At 47.0% G+C, this 13,326-nt stretch overlaps 1 protein-coding gene across 7 annotated transcripts in view; it reads right to left on the bottom strand.

The window, feature by feature from the left end:
- The window catches only part of Plekhg3 (pleckstrin homology and RhoGEF domain containing G3), a 43,355-nt gene extending 30,310 nt beyond the window's left edge, over window positions 1–13,045 (bottom strand). For 4 of the 7 annotated variants that reach the window (XM_048362704.1, XM_048362708.1, XM_048362710.1 and 1 more), the window contains exon 1: window positions 12,787–13,044. The gene's annotated coding sequence lies outside the window, so the exon portion shown is untranslated. Of the gene's footprint in view, window positions 1–3,395; window positions 3,450–6,680; window positions 6,773–12,786 lie in introns of those variants that run through there. The other 3 variants (XM_048362706.1, XM_048362711.1, XM_048362705.1) reach the window with 3 other exon arrangements.
- Between the last annotated feature and the right edge of the window lie 281 nt (window positions 13,046–13,326).

The raw sequence follows: 13,326 nt of genomic DNA, 5'->3' as shown, positions 1-13,326 counted from the left end.
AAAACAAGGGTGCTCGCTCTCTCGGAACCTGGTGACAGTGAGAAAGAAGGCCACAAATGGTAGATGAGTTGGTATGTTTCTCCATAGCACTAAGAGCTAAGAAAAAGATAAAGCAAGGAAAGGGTATGATTTTGTTAGAAAGAAAAGCCAGGGAAGTCTTGAGAGGTGATACTTGATCTGTATGATAAAAAGCAATGGCTGGGAATATGGCCTAGTGGTAAAGTGCTTGCCTCGTATACATGAAGCCCTGGGTTCAATTCCTCAGCACCACATATATAGAAAAAGTCCAGAAGTGGCACTGTGGCTTAAGAGGTAGAGTGCTACCCTTGAGCAAAAAGAAGCCAGGCCCTGAGTCCACGCCCCAGGACTGGCAACAAAACAAAACAAATAAACAAAAAGCACTAACCTACTCACCCGCTCACACTAAGCTCAGGCACCTCACCCACAAGTGCACACTCCCAAAACCTCTTGCTTTTTAAGCATCCTACTCATTGCAACCAACAGGCAGGAGCTCAATATAAAGATTAAAAATCACATGAAGGAGTAAGCCACCATAATGGGCCAGAAGATGCAATCAACTAACTCATATAAAGAACTAAAAATAAGATAAAAATATGACTTAAAGTGAACACTGGCCAGGCGCCAGTGGCTCATGCCTATAATCCTAGCTACTCCGGGAAACTCGGATCTTAGGATCACAGTTCAAAGCCAGCCTGGGCAGGAAAGTCTCTAAGACTCTTATCTCCAATTGACCACCAGAAAACCAGAAGTGGTGCTGTGACTCAAAGCTAGCTTTGAATAAAAAAGCTCAGGGTTGGGGCTGGGGATATAGCCTAGTGGCAAGAGTGCCTGCCTCGGATACACGAGGCCCTAGGTTCGATTCCCCAGCACCACATATACAGAAAACGGCCAGAAGCGGCGCTGTGGCTCAAGTGGCAGAGTGCTAGCCTTGAGCGGGAAGAAGCCAGGGACAGTGCTCAGGCCCTGAGTCCAAGGCCCAGGACTGGCCAAAAAAAAAAAAAAAAAAAAAAAAAAAAAAAAGCTCAGGAAGTCTAAGCCCCAAGACAGGGGGGAAAAAATGCTGAGTGCCTATGGCTCCTGCCTAAAATCCTAGGTACTAAGAAGGCAGAGATCTGTAGATGGAGGTTTGAAGCCAATCTAAATAGACAAAACTGAGACTCTTATCTCCAATTAATAAGCAAAGAGCAGGAAATAGAGGTGTGGATGAAATGGTATGCTAGAGCACTAGCCGTAAGCACAAAAAGTCAGGGACAGGGCTGGGGATATGGCCTAGTGGCAAGAGTGCTTGCCTTGTATACATGAGGCCCTGGGTTCAATTCCTCAGCACCACATATATACAGAAAATGGCGAGAAGTGGCGCTGTGGCTCAAGTGGCAGAGTGCTAGCCTTGAACAAAAAGAAGCCAGGGACAGTGCTCAGGCTCTGAGTCCAAGCCCCAGGACTGGCCAAAAAAAAAAAAAAAATTAACAAAAGAATTATTAGCTTCATACTAGACACCACAAAAACCTGTTGAAAGAAATTTTAAAACATTAAATGGATAACCATTCCATATTGGAACACCTAGCATTGTTAATGATAGCAATAGTTGACAAATTTATCTATAAATTTAGTACCATCTCTCTGTGTCAAAATCCCAACTGGCTTATTGAAGAAACTGACAAGCTAATTCTAAATTTGCATGAAAGAGACACAGAATAGCCAAAACAATAATGAAAAACCATGAAGTTGGAAGACTTGCACTCCCCAATTTCAAAACCTTATACAAAGTTACAGTTATCAGGACCGCGCTGTACTAAGCATAAGAACAGGCATATATGGGGCTGGGAATATGGCCTAGTGGCAAGAACGCTTGCCTCCTACACATGAAGCTCTCAGTTCGATTCCCAGCACCACATATATGGAAAACGGCCAAAAGGGGCGCTGTGGCTCAGGTGGCAGAGTGCAAGCCTTGAGAGGGAAGAAGCCAGGGACAGTGCTCAGGCCCTGAGTCCAAGGCCCAGGACTGGCCAAAAAAAAAGAACAGGCATATAGATGAACAGAAGTGAACGCACAAAAATGAAAGTTTGCACTTATCGTCGACTGATTTTCAACATGAGGCCCAAGACAATTCAGCAAATGGTATCAGGACAACTGGACATTCACATGCAAAAGAAAAAGAAAGAATTCAGATATCACCGCACCTTATACAAAATGTCAAAAATAGATAATGAACCTACATGAAAAAGCTTAAGCTAAAAAATTGGGAGGAAAAAAAAGATAAACAGTAATTCGACCTGTGAACCATGGTTTCTTATGTATAATCCCAAAAGCACAAACAACAAAAGAAAAAAAAAATAGCCAAGTGCTGGTGGCTCATACCTGTAATCCTACCTACTCAGGAGAACTGAGATCTGAGGATCAGGATTGGAAGCCAGGTCAGGCAGGAAAGTCCATGAGACTCTCATCTCCAGTAACCAGCCAAAAGGTCTAAGAGGGGCTGTGGCTCAAGTAGCAACCTTGAACACAAAAGCTCAGAGACAGAGTCAAGGCCCTGAGTTCAAGCCCCAGGACTGGCACAAAGATAAAATAAAATAAAACCTTTCAAGTGAATATAGGCTTAAATGTGAAAGGCAAGTACTGGGAGTTAGAAAAATATATATTATATATCCATATACTTAAAGAATATGTATAAAATGATGTATTTTAAAGAAATGTCAATATGTATATTATGTCAGAGTAAGAAAGGCTTTCTCTCTCTCTCTCTTTTTATTATGCTGGGGGAATCAAACCCAAGGCCTCATGAATTTTAGGCAAGCACTCTACCACCAAGCTACACCTCTAGTCCAGAAAGGATTTCTTGAACAAGACACAAAGTAATATATATATATATAATTAAAACTTTCCAGGGCTGGGAATATAGTCTAGTGGCAAGAGTGCTTGCCTCTTATACATGAAGCCCTGGGTTCGATTCCTCAGCACCACATATATAGAAAACAGCCAGAAGTGGTATGGTGGCACAAGTGGCAGAGTGCTAGCCTTGAGCAAAAAGAAGCCAGGGACAGTGCTCAGGCCCTGAGTTCAAACCCCAGGACTGGCAAAAATAAATAAATAAATAAACCTTTCCAGTGGGAGCACTAGTGGCACATACCTGTAATCGTAGCACTTGGAAGGTAAGGAATATCAAAGTTAGAGACCAACCTGGGCTATACAGAGCAAGGTCCTACCAAAGAAAATCGGCACCAGTGGCTCATGCCTATAATCCTAGCTACTCAGGAGGCTGAGATCAGAGGATCACAGTTCAAAGCCAGACCAGGCAGAAAGTCCATGAGACTCTTATCTCTAAAACCACCAGAAAACTGGAAGTGGTGCTGTGGCTCAAGTGGTAGAGGGCTAACCTTGAGCTGAAGAGCTCAGGGACAGTACCCATGCCCAGAGTTCAAGACCCATGACTGACACACACAAGAAAGAAAAGGGAGGGAGGGAGGGAGGGAAGGAAATCAAACAAAGCAATTAAAACGTCCCTAGGAAAAGCACACTATTTTTTATAAATACAACTCACAGATAGATATATAATGTAAATGTTAATTACTTAGCAAATACATATGTATGTGTGTTGTGTGTATGTATGTATTAACTCCTAGAAATGAACAAAAAAGGCGATCCAGAGTTAGAGTTAAGAATGAATAAAGGGCTGGGAATATGGCCTAGTGGCAAGAGTCTTGCCTCTTATACATGAAGCCCTAGGTTCGATTCCCCAGCACCACATATATAGAAAACAGCCAGGAGTGGCGCTGTGGCTCAAATGGCAGAGTGCTAGCCTTGAGCAAAAAGAAGCCAGGGACAGTGCTCAGGCCCTGAGTCCAAGGCCCAGGACTGGCCAAAAAAAAAAAAAAAAAAAAAAGAATGAATAGAGGACAGAATTGCCTCTGGAAAGTAGGTGCCAGTGCTTTACAACTATAATCTTAGCCACTCAAGAGACTGAGAACTTAGTGCAGTTTGAAGCCAGTAAAGGCAGAAAGACTAAGACACATATCTCCAATAAACCAGCAAAATGTTGGATTGGAAAGTATAGCTCAAGTAGTAGGGCACCAACTGTAAGCAAAACAAGTTGAGAGTATGAGGCCTTGAGTTCAAGCCCAGTACTGGTACATGTACACATACACACACACATACACACACACAGAATGGGAAAAGTACACAGGTCTATAATGTATGTAAGGGCTGGTAACCCGGGAACATAGGTGGGAGGCTGCTGTATTCCCTTTTATAGTTTGACCTATATGGATATGGTATTGTTAGCTGGCTAATTTTTTTCCTTAACTCAGAGGGCAAAAACGCAAGAGTAAATGACTGGCCAAAAGGCATGTAAAAGACTCATCCTGATCTGTAAATAAAGGACTAATTTTTAAAACAACTTTAAAGTACCATTTCATATCCTCCAGGTTAGAAAAACCAATCCAAATATCACTAAGAGTTTGGGTTTCTGACATGAATATAAATGAGTTACAAATCATTTGGGAGCATTGTTTAGCAGTATTTTGATAAGCCTCACCTTATTAAATAATCCCCCTGTGGGCCCACACAGTAAAAAAGACTGGCACGTGACCATTCAGTACAGCATTATCTACAGTGGTGAGAACATGGAAACAACCAACACACCCCTCAATAAGGGAACCATGTCATAATTACACAATAGATACCACAGAGCAGTTAAAATGACTAAACTTAAACATATCAACATGGATATTTCTGAAAAACACACTGAGTGGTATTAAAAAAAAAAAAAGCCAGGTGGTAGCTTACGCCTATAATCCTCAGCTACTCAAGGAGGCTGAGTTCATGGGATCAGGGTTTGAAACCAGCTGGAACAGGAAAGTCCACGAAACTTATCTCCAATTAACCACCAAAAAAGCTAGAAGTGGAACAGTTCAAATGGTAGAGCTCTAACCTTGGGCACAAAAGCTCAGAGACAGCACCCAGATCCTGAGTTCAAGCCCCAGGACTGGCGTGCATACACGGCACACATGCATATGGGTATACACACACACATACACACCACACACACCAAGAATATATTCAGCCACAATTCTATTATGACACAAGTAAAGTAACAATTTATAAGTTACTTAAAAATAGTAAAATAAAATTGGGGGGAGGGGGATTCAGATGCCAGTTGCTCAAGCCTGTAATCCTAGCTACTCAGAAAGCTGAGATCTGGGGATGGTAGTTCAAACCCAGCCCAGGCAAGAAAGTCTGAGTTCAACAAGAAATGTACTAATTACCTTACTTATGTAACTCTTCTATACATCACCCTTACAATTAAAAAAAAGGGGGGCTGGGGATATGGCCTAGTGGCAAGAGAGCTTGCCTGGTATACATGAGGCCCTGGGTTCGATTCCCCAGCACCACATATACAGAAAACGGCCAGAAGTGGCGTTGGCTCAAGTGGCAGAGTGCTAGCCTTGAGCAAAAGGAAGCCAGGGACAGTGCTCAGGCCCTGAGTCCAAGCCCCAGGACTGGCCAAAAAAAAAAAAAAAAAAAAGGAAAGTCTATGAGACCATTATTTCCATTAACCACCAAGAAAAACAGAAGTGGAGCTGTAGCTCAAGCTGTAGCACTAGTCTTAAGCAAAAAGACTCAAGGACAGTGCCTAAGCACTGAGTTCAAGCCAGCATAAAAAAATTAAATCAAACAAATAAAACAAAATGGGGAAAAATGAAAGAATGGGTGACATTGACCAATGATCATTGTATTCATAACCTGACTTATGGAATTGTAACCCTTTGTACAACTACTTAATAATAATAAGTTTATTTTTTTAAGTTCACAGAAATGAACAGTACCATATTCAGGAAGTGTGATTTCTGTGAAGAAAAAGAAAGGGTTAAGCAAGAAAAACAAAGCTTCCATTACATCTGTAATATTTTATTCCTATAATAAATGAGAATAAGCATGAAAACAGCATTTGCTGGATCTTGATGGTGGGAAGACAGGGACCATAAGCAAGGACCGACCAATACCAAGACTTCACATCTCAGCATCCCATCCAGAACAAAGACACAAAGGTCCTGGTGGAAAAGAGCCCTGGGCTCGTTTTCCCTGTCATCTTCTGGCCTCAGATAGGTGCTTATGATAGAAATGCATGGAAAGAATTCTTGTTTCCACTGAGGCAAGCTTCCTTTGGGATAATTGGCAATCTGCTTGAGTAGAACTGAACTAAAGTGAGCCCCACCCCAATTGCACTGTAACCTACCCACACCCTGACTAGCTAGACCCCTGTGGACAGATAGTTGTCCAAAAGGCCACACTTTTAAGAGGCTGCAGGCCCAAAACAGTCTGGCATAGATCAAGTTCAAATTTTGGGCTATGTATGGGTGTAGCTCAAAGCTAAAGAGTTTCCCAACCCTGGGTTCTATCCTTAGCACCAAGAAAGAAAAATTTAAACTTTATCTTTGCCAAGCGTTACAGCTTGGCAGATCCAGGACAAGTTCTCCAAACTTGTGGGGTACTCCGTTCCTTTTCTGTGGAGGGGCTAACACTACTTCTTTTGCTTTATTGAGAGGATCTGTCATGTGATTACCTAAGAGCGATACCTTTTAAATTTTTAGCCAGTATGACTGAAAATCTTTTCAAAATGTACATTTCTTCACTTTCTGAACAGTGAAGGAAATACAACTTACCTTTTCTGGACAACACAGTTACAATTACCAACTTACCATCCATTACTACAATGATGATCACCGGAGGGCACAGGTGTGCCAAGCCAGTCCCCCTAAACAAACAGCCCTGATTCTTCTGCTAGGACAGGCTTTTCCTAGTGCTCCAATCACAGCAGCCAATATTTTCATTGCCAACTCTTTGTGCTGTGGTCATTTTCCCTCTCTGTAGTCTGGTTTGTTTGCTCTCTTTAATTTACTGTTTCTTATCTGTACTGTGCTCAGAGACAGGATGACATAGCTCACAGGTAAAAGTTTACAGAATCTGAACGCACTGGTGTGAATTTCCTAGGAAATTAGTGACAGGTATGAGCCTCCACCCCCCTGGAAACCTCTGAGAATCTTATGTTCTGACCACTTTCAGACAGGAACAGATCATTTGTAAGAAGCATGAAAATGTCTTTAATTCTTAAGGTTTTTATCACACATTTGCATTTTTGCTTATTTTACAAGTATTGGATCTCTCTCTCTCTCTCTCTCTCTCGCTCCCCTCTCTCTTGATATAGATACATAGATAAATAGTGAGCTGGATAGATAGAGGCTGTGTCAATACTGGTTCCCTTTTCCTTTCAGTAAATACTTGTGCTGTTGCTCAAGATTCTCTTGTGTATACACACACACACACACACACACACACACACACACACACACACACACACACACACAGAGTCTGACAAACAGGGGATTAAAGGACAGAAGTTCTTCAGAGCACCAGTGCCTGCAGACCCCATCTCTCTTCTTGGGATTCTGATACCACAGTAAACAGACTTCAGTCTCTGCCATCCCTCCCTCGCATCACAACTCAGAATCTAGCAATAATTAAGAGCAACTCTTAGAACCCTCATTGCATGCACAAACACCGCAGCACCTACTTGAATCTTATTCGAGTCCTGAGTTTAGCCAAATTTGCTCAGCATGAAATCGAGACATGGTCTGGTGGTCCCTGAACTTGTCTTAGCTCCCTCCCAAGCCCAGCCAAGAGAAGTGCACCATCCCCTTCTTGCCCTTTTTGCACTGTCAGATGGGACCAGCACACCCAGGATGAACTTGACCCCACCATGGCCTTCTTCCTCCAGCCCAGTGGAACCCACACTGGAGTTAATGAGACCACCGAGCCCCAACTACTCTCAGAGTGGGGGGTCCCCACAGAGGCTCACCATGCCCTGCAGATCACGCTTTGTATTGTTCCCAATGCTGTGTGGGAACAAATAGCCCCATTTCTGCCCTCACAAAACATCTTTTATATCCGTGTGCCCGTACTGGGGCTTGAACTCAGGACCTGGGCACTGTCCCTGAGCTCTCTGGCTCCACTTGTAGAATTTTGCTGGTTAATTGGAGATAAGAGTCTCAGACTTTCCTGCCCAGGTTGGGCTCAAACCGTGATCCTCAGATTCAGCCTCCTGAGTAGTTAGGATTATAGGTGTGAGCTACCAGTGCCCAGCAAAATGTTTTTGAGTATAATGGAAGTTATGTGACTGTATAAAAATTTCCAAATCATACATTGTACATTACAATCTCACAAACATTCTTGTCCAGGGGTCCTCAGATCTCAGTCTCTCAAGTAGCTAGGATTATATACTGTGAGTCATCGGCACCTGGCCTTCAAAGACTTCTAATCAAAATGAAGCCACAGAGCTAACACAGCTAGGCCAGCCTGTATTCCCAGACAGCTGACATCCTGAGGCGCTGCCAGCATCTCCAGACTGGCCTCTTGCTGATCACAGGTTGGACACTGCCCAATTTTCTTTCTCCTGACTTCAGGTCACCCAACATCACAAACATGCTTGGGCTGTTCGGAGCTCTCCCTCCAACTTCCTGTGAGGCCAGATTCTATCTAGCTTTGCCCCAACTGGCAGGCTCAGAAAGTTCCTTCATCGAGCCATCAAGGGGAGTGGCCTGTCTGATGACCACTTCTCTGAGCCTCAACCCTTCAGCCCATCTCTCACTTCCTGAACCAGGGCAGGGCCCCCAGGAAACCGCTCACCACAAATTTTGACAGCAGTATTTTAGATTATACCCTTTGGAGGCTCATGGTTCCAGCAGAGAGGGGAAGAGACTCATCTGATGTGCTGATGGGAAGCAGTGTGAAGCCTGCCGACCTAGCTATGAGCTCTCACTATGTTGTTACTGGAATCCTCAGACAGGCACTGTGGTAAACACCTGAACTTGGAAGGCTCAGGCAGGAGTATTTCTTGAGGCCAAGAACAAGAGGCCAGTCTGAATAGGCTAGCAAGACTCCAACTCAAAAATTAATTCTCCCAGGCACCAGTGGCTCGTGCCTATAATCCTAGCTGCTACTCTGAAGGCCGAAATCTGAGGACTGAAGTTCAAAGCTGACTGGGGCAGGAAAGTCCCTGAGACTCTTATCTCCTATTAACCAGCAACAAAAGCCAGAAGGGAAGCTGTGGTTCAAGTGGTAGAGCACTAGCCTCGAGCAGAAAAGCTCAGGGACTGCATCCAGTTCCTGAGTTCAAGGCCCAGTAGCAACACAAAAAGTAATAATAATTAATCCTAATTAATTAGGATCCCTGGTGAACCCTTATCAAAGATCTTTGCAGAGCTTCTCCAGAGCCTCCTTCAACCTCTTGCCAACTCTGCAGGCTCTCCCCATGTTCCCCTCACCTTTCTGTCTCCACCCCTTCCAGTATAACTAATCAGGAGATTGAGAAGTAGAGAGTCTTCACAGTTGTGAGGCCAAGTGGAGAGGCCAGGGAGAAGATATGATTCATCAGCAGATTGTAAGCAGGGGGAATTCCAGAGCAAGGGAGGGTCAAAGCTGCCCAGGTCGCCCTATCTATCCCAGCAGCAAGAGATGCCTGCATGATGGACCATGCATCCTCAAACAGCTATAATCCAAGATAGGACAGAAAAGGCTCACTACTAGGAAGGGTTCAGTCAGGTTCTCTATGTCCGTTGCCTTTAAATTGCCATGTTCCTGCGCCTGCTCAATTACTTAAAAAGCTTAAAATAGACCATGCAACCCCTGCAGAATTTGGTTGGAGGAATCATTTATTGCACAGGTCTACACATATGATCTCATTGTTCACGCTCACAATGCTACATGTTACAGGTATGATGACTAACTCCATTGTTCAGGTGAGAAACAGGCTCAAAACACTTGTCAAGGCTGCAGGGCTAGTAAACTGGCAAGTCAAGATCTGAAGCCGAGTGTGTCCAACTCTAAACCCTGTTCCTAAGGGTTAGCACAGTGGGATGCTGAAGGAAAGCAAACCAGAGATGAAGGAAAATAGCCTCCTCTAGGCATCAGTTTTAAAGTTCTGCCTGGGGAAGAAACCCTTCCTGGATACCCCATTCTAAACAATCACCCATCCTACCCCTTCCACGACAAGTTGCTTCTACTCTTCTGCTATTATTAATATGCTCACTGTTTCTATTAGCTAACTCATTTATCATCAGCTTCTCCCATCAGATGTCCACTCGGTGAGGCACATGATAGTTGGAATGCTGAATTTTTTCCCCTGCTGGGTCCCCAGAGCCCAGGAGTCATATATGATAATGCTAATAATGGCTGAGTAAATGAATATATGAGACCTGAGAAATAGGAATGTGAAAGAGGAACAGAGGAGAGGAAAAAAGACAGTGGGAACCTGGTCTTTCCCACCCCCCCCATGAGTGTAACAAGAGGAAATGAAGGCCTGGCACACACACCCCAGGGGGGTCCAGAGAACCTTGTTGCTGGCAGTAGTAATTTCCAGCTGCCTGAGCCCCAGCTTGAAGGCCTCTAGAAGCTGAGGAAGAAGGGCAGCAAGCAGGGCAGAGAAGTAGCCCTGGAACAAAGGCCTATGAACATGCAGCTGGCCAGAGGGGTGGGGCAGGGCAGCAGCCTGGGCAGAGGGAAAGCCTAGGCTGGCAGGGAAGAGGGAGGAGTCACTGAGGAGGGGCTGAAGGCAGCCCTCTGCAGCTGCAGAGGTGACATCCTCCCATCACCAGTCTCCTCCACCTCCAACACAGCACAGAATAGATTCACAATGAACCCTCCATCACCAGGGCCACCCCAGGGCTCTGACTACCTCCTAGCTTGGGGCCAAGAACCTCCCTGAGTTCTGAGAATGGGATGGAGGAGGTAAGGCATATGATATTGCTACAGACCCTTTCCCCCTCCAATCCAGGCTATCTCTCAGGCTGTGGCCTTTGGCCTGCTTTAGTGTAAACACAGTGATCTTGGGATAGCAGTGGATTTGGTAAAGGCCAATGTTTACTTTGGAACTAAGATATTTCAGGCCAGAGGAATAAACTCCCACCATTGCTCCTGGTGTCAACTATCTCCAAGTGGCACACATGGGACACACTAGTGGTAAAGTCTTGAAAAGAGCCCCTCCAACCCACTGAGCTGCTTTTTTTTTTTTTAATTTTTTTTTACTTTTTGGGGGTTTCTTTTTGGTATAGGTGTTTACAGAGCATTTTACCAAAACCTTATAAAGAAAAGCAAGCAGTCCTGCTTTATTTGTGTGGAATTCATGTGGAGTCAGAAAAGCTAGGTCGATCGGCTAGGAGGGATGGGGTGGAAAAAGCAGGGACTAGATGGTGAGGAAATTTGAGCTCTGGTCCTTATTTGGCCAATAGGGACCCAGGCTGAAAACATCTCACCCTCTGCTCTTCTGCCTTCCACTGTAGCAGGCTCATCTGAGCTGCCTTCCAATCTGGTGACTATCCATCTTTGATGCTATGTCTCAGGTCCAGGCTAAAAGTCAGAAAGCAATCCAGGCTGGACTCTCAGTCCACTGCCCTTTCTATTCATCCTGCTGCCACTTCTAATAACAAGAAATAGAAAAGCCACAAAGCAGTTCTTAAACAAACCAATGTCTAGCAGCTGGGATTTGGCCTGGGGTTAACCAGCTCAAAGCCCCATCCCTGGCGACCCAAGGTATTGGTTGTCCATCCTTTCAGGGAAGGAGGGGACGGTAGAAGCACCAAGAATATTACTAGCAGGTGTACAAGGGGAAAACACACCAGCTAACTAGTGAGCCCAGAGGTGAGGAATGACAATGAAAGGTTCACTGTTTTCTGCTGAGGGTGGTGCAGGATTCTGCGTCCCGCAACAGAGAGGTTGGAAGGGCAGCCTCTTCCTAGGAAAGGCCAGGCCTCTCGGGGCTGTCATTACTCTCTTGCCATGCTTATTATTTCTTGAGCAAGCGCCATGTGACTGGGCTGTGTGCAAAGGCATGACTGGGGAGACTAGGAACCTCAGGCCAGGGTTCCCTGTTAGGTGATGCAGTCCTGGTCGCCTGCTGGTGGCCTCAGAGCAACGGACTGGCCAGTATATGGACCCACAGCTTAGGGAGTGACCTCCAGAATGCAACTCTTAACATGCCTTTGCCACTTCCCTACCACACCCACCCACCCCCCAAAAAAACGCAACCCACTGCCTCCTTTTTTCTTTTGTTTCTGAAAACCTGCTCCCAAAAAACTAACAGCTACCTAAACAACGTTTCGAAACTCTCAAACATGAACTCCTTATCCTGGCATCGAAAACCAAAGCGCTGAGAATCGGGTGCAAATAACCAATCCTGTGGATCGCAGGAGCGGGCAAGGTCGAGGCAATCCGTGGCAAACAAGCGGCGCGGTGCCCACAGCTCCGGGACACCCGGTTTCTAGGGCCCGCTCGAAACAGGCCTGGAGAACCAGGAGCTGAGATTCCCAGGATCCGGCGCCGCGCGGCGTTAACCCGGAACGGGGCCGCGGGACCAAAGCGCAAGTCCTTTCCCAGGGCGGTGCGTGGCCCGAGGCGTGGAGCAGCCCACCGGCGCGGCCAGCCGAATCAGGCGGGCACGGTCGGGCGCAGCCGCGCGGGCTCCCTAGACTTCAAACGGAGCCCCCGGGCGCTCACCCCTTCTGTTTCCGGGGTGGGGGCTATAAGGACGGAGTCGATCTCCACCCAGGACCCGACCCGCACTCTCACCCAGCCCGCAGCACTACGCCGCACGGGCCTCCCAGGTGGCTCCCAGTCCTCCGCCCCCGCCTGGGAGCTGCCCCGGATCCTTCGAGCCCCGCCACTTGGCCAACCGCACGCATGTGGGTCCCGGGAGAGGGGAGAGCGGGGCTCACTCACCGATCGGCGGCCTCCCCGCTGACTCCGGAGCGGCGCGCGGAGCTGCCCGGTGACGCGGCGACGCGGGCGCGAGTTTGAAAGTCGCTCTCGGAAGGCGCCGAGGCTGCCGGCTGCGCCCGCCCACTGCCAGCCGGGAGACGGCCGGGGACGCGGCCCGCGGCGAGCGCGGCCCTCGGGGACCCCGTGTGCGCGCCGCTTCCCAGCGCCCCGCAGGAAGTCGGGGCCGAGCGGTGCCAGAGTCAAGGCGGGCCGGAGGGAGGGAGAGAGAGAGAGGGCAGGAACGAAGGAGGGGCGGACCAGGAATTTTTCCAGTGGGTGGAGACTCGCGCTGGCGGCTGGAATCCAGCAGTCTTCAGCTCCGCGGGGCTGGGGGTGGGGTGGGGGGACAGAACCTTCGGGGCGCAGCGAAGGCAAAGCAGGGCGCTGAGAGGCTCGGCCTTGGCTAATGGTTAACGCCCCCAGCTGGGGAGAGCGCCGCCCCCCCCACACACACACTGGGGAGGTCTCGGGGGCCGCCGGCCCCTCCCGGATTACCTAGAG

The sequence above is a fragment of the Perognathus longimembris genome, chromosome 14, assembly GCF_023159225.1.
Source record: "Perognathus longimembris pacificus isolate PPM17 chromosome 14, ASM2315922v1, whole genome shotgun sequence".
Lineage (NCBI taxonomy): Eukaryota > Metazoa > Chordata > Mammalia > Rodentia > Heteromyidae > Perognathus > Perognathus longimembris.
The sequence above is the reverse complement of the archived record's forward strand: the minus strand, read 5'-3'. Positions and strand labels throughout refer to the sequence as shown.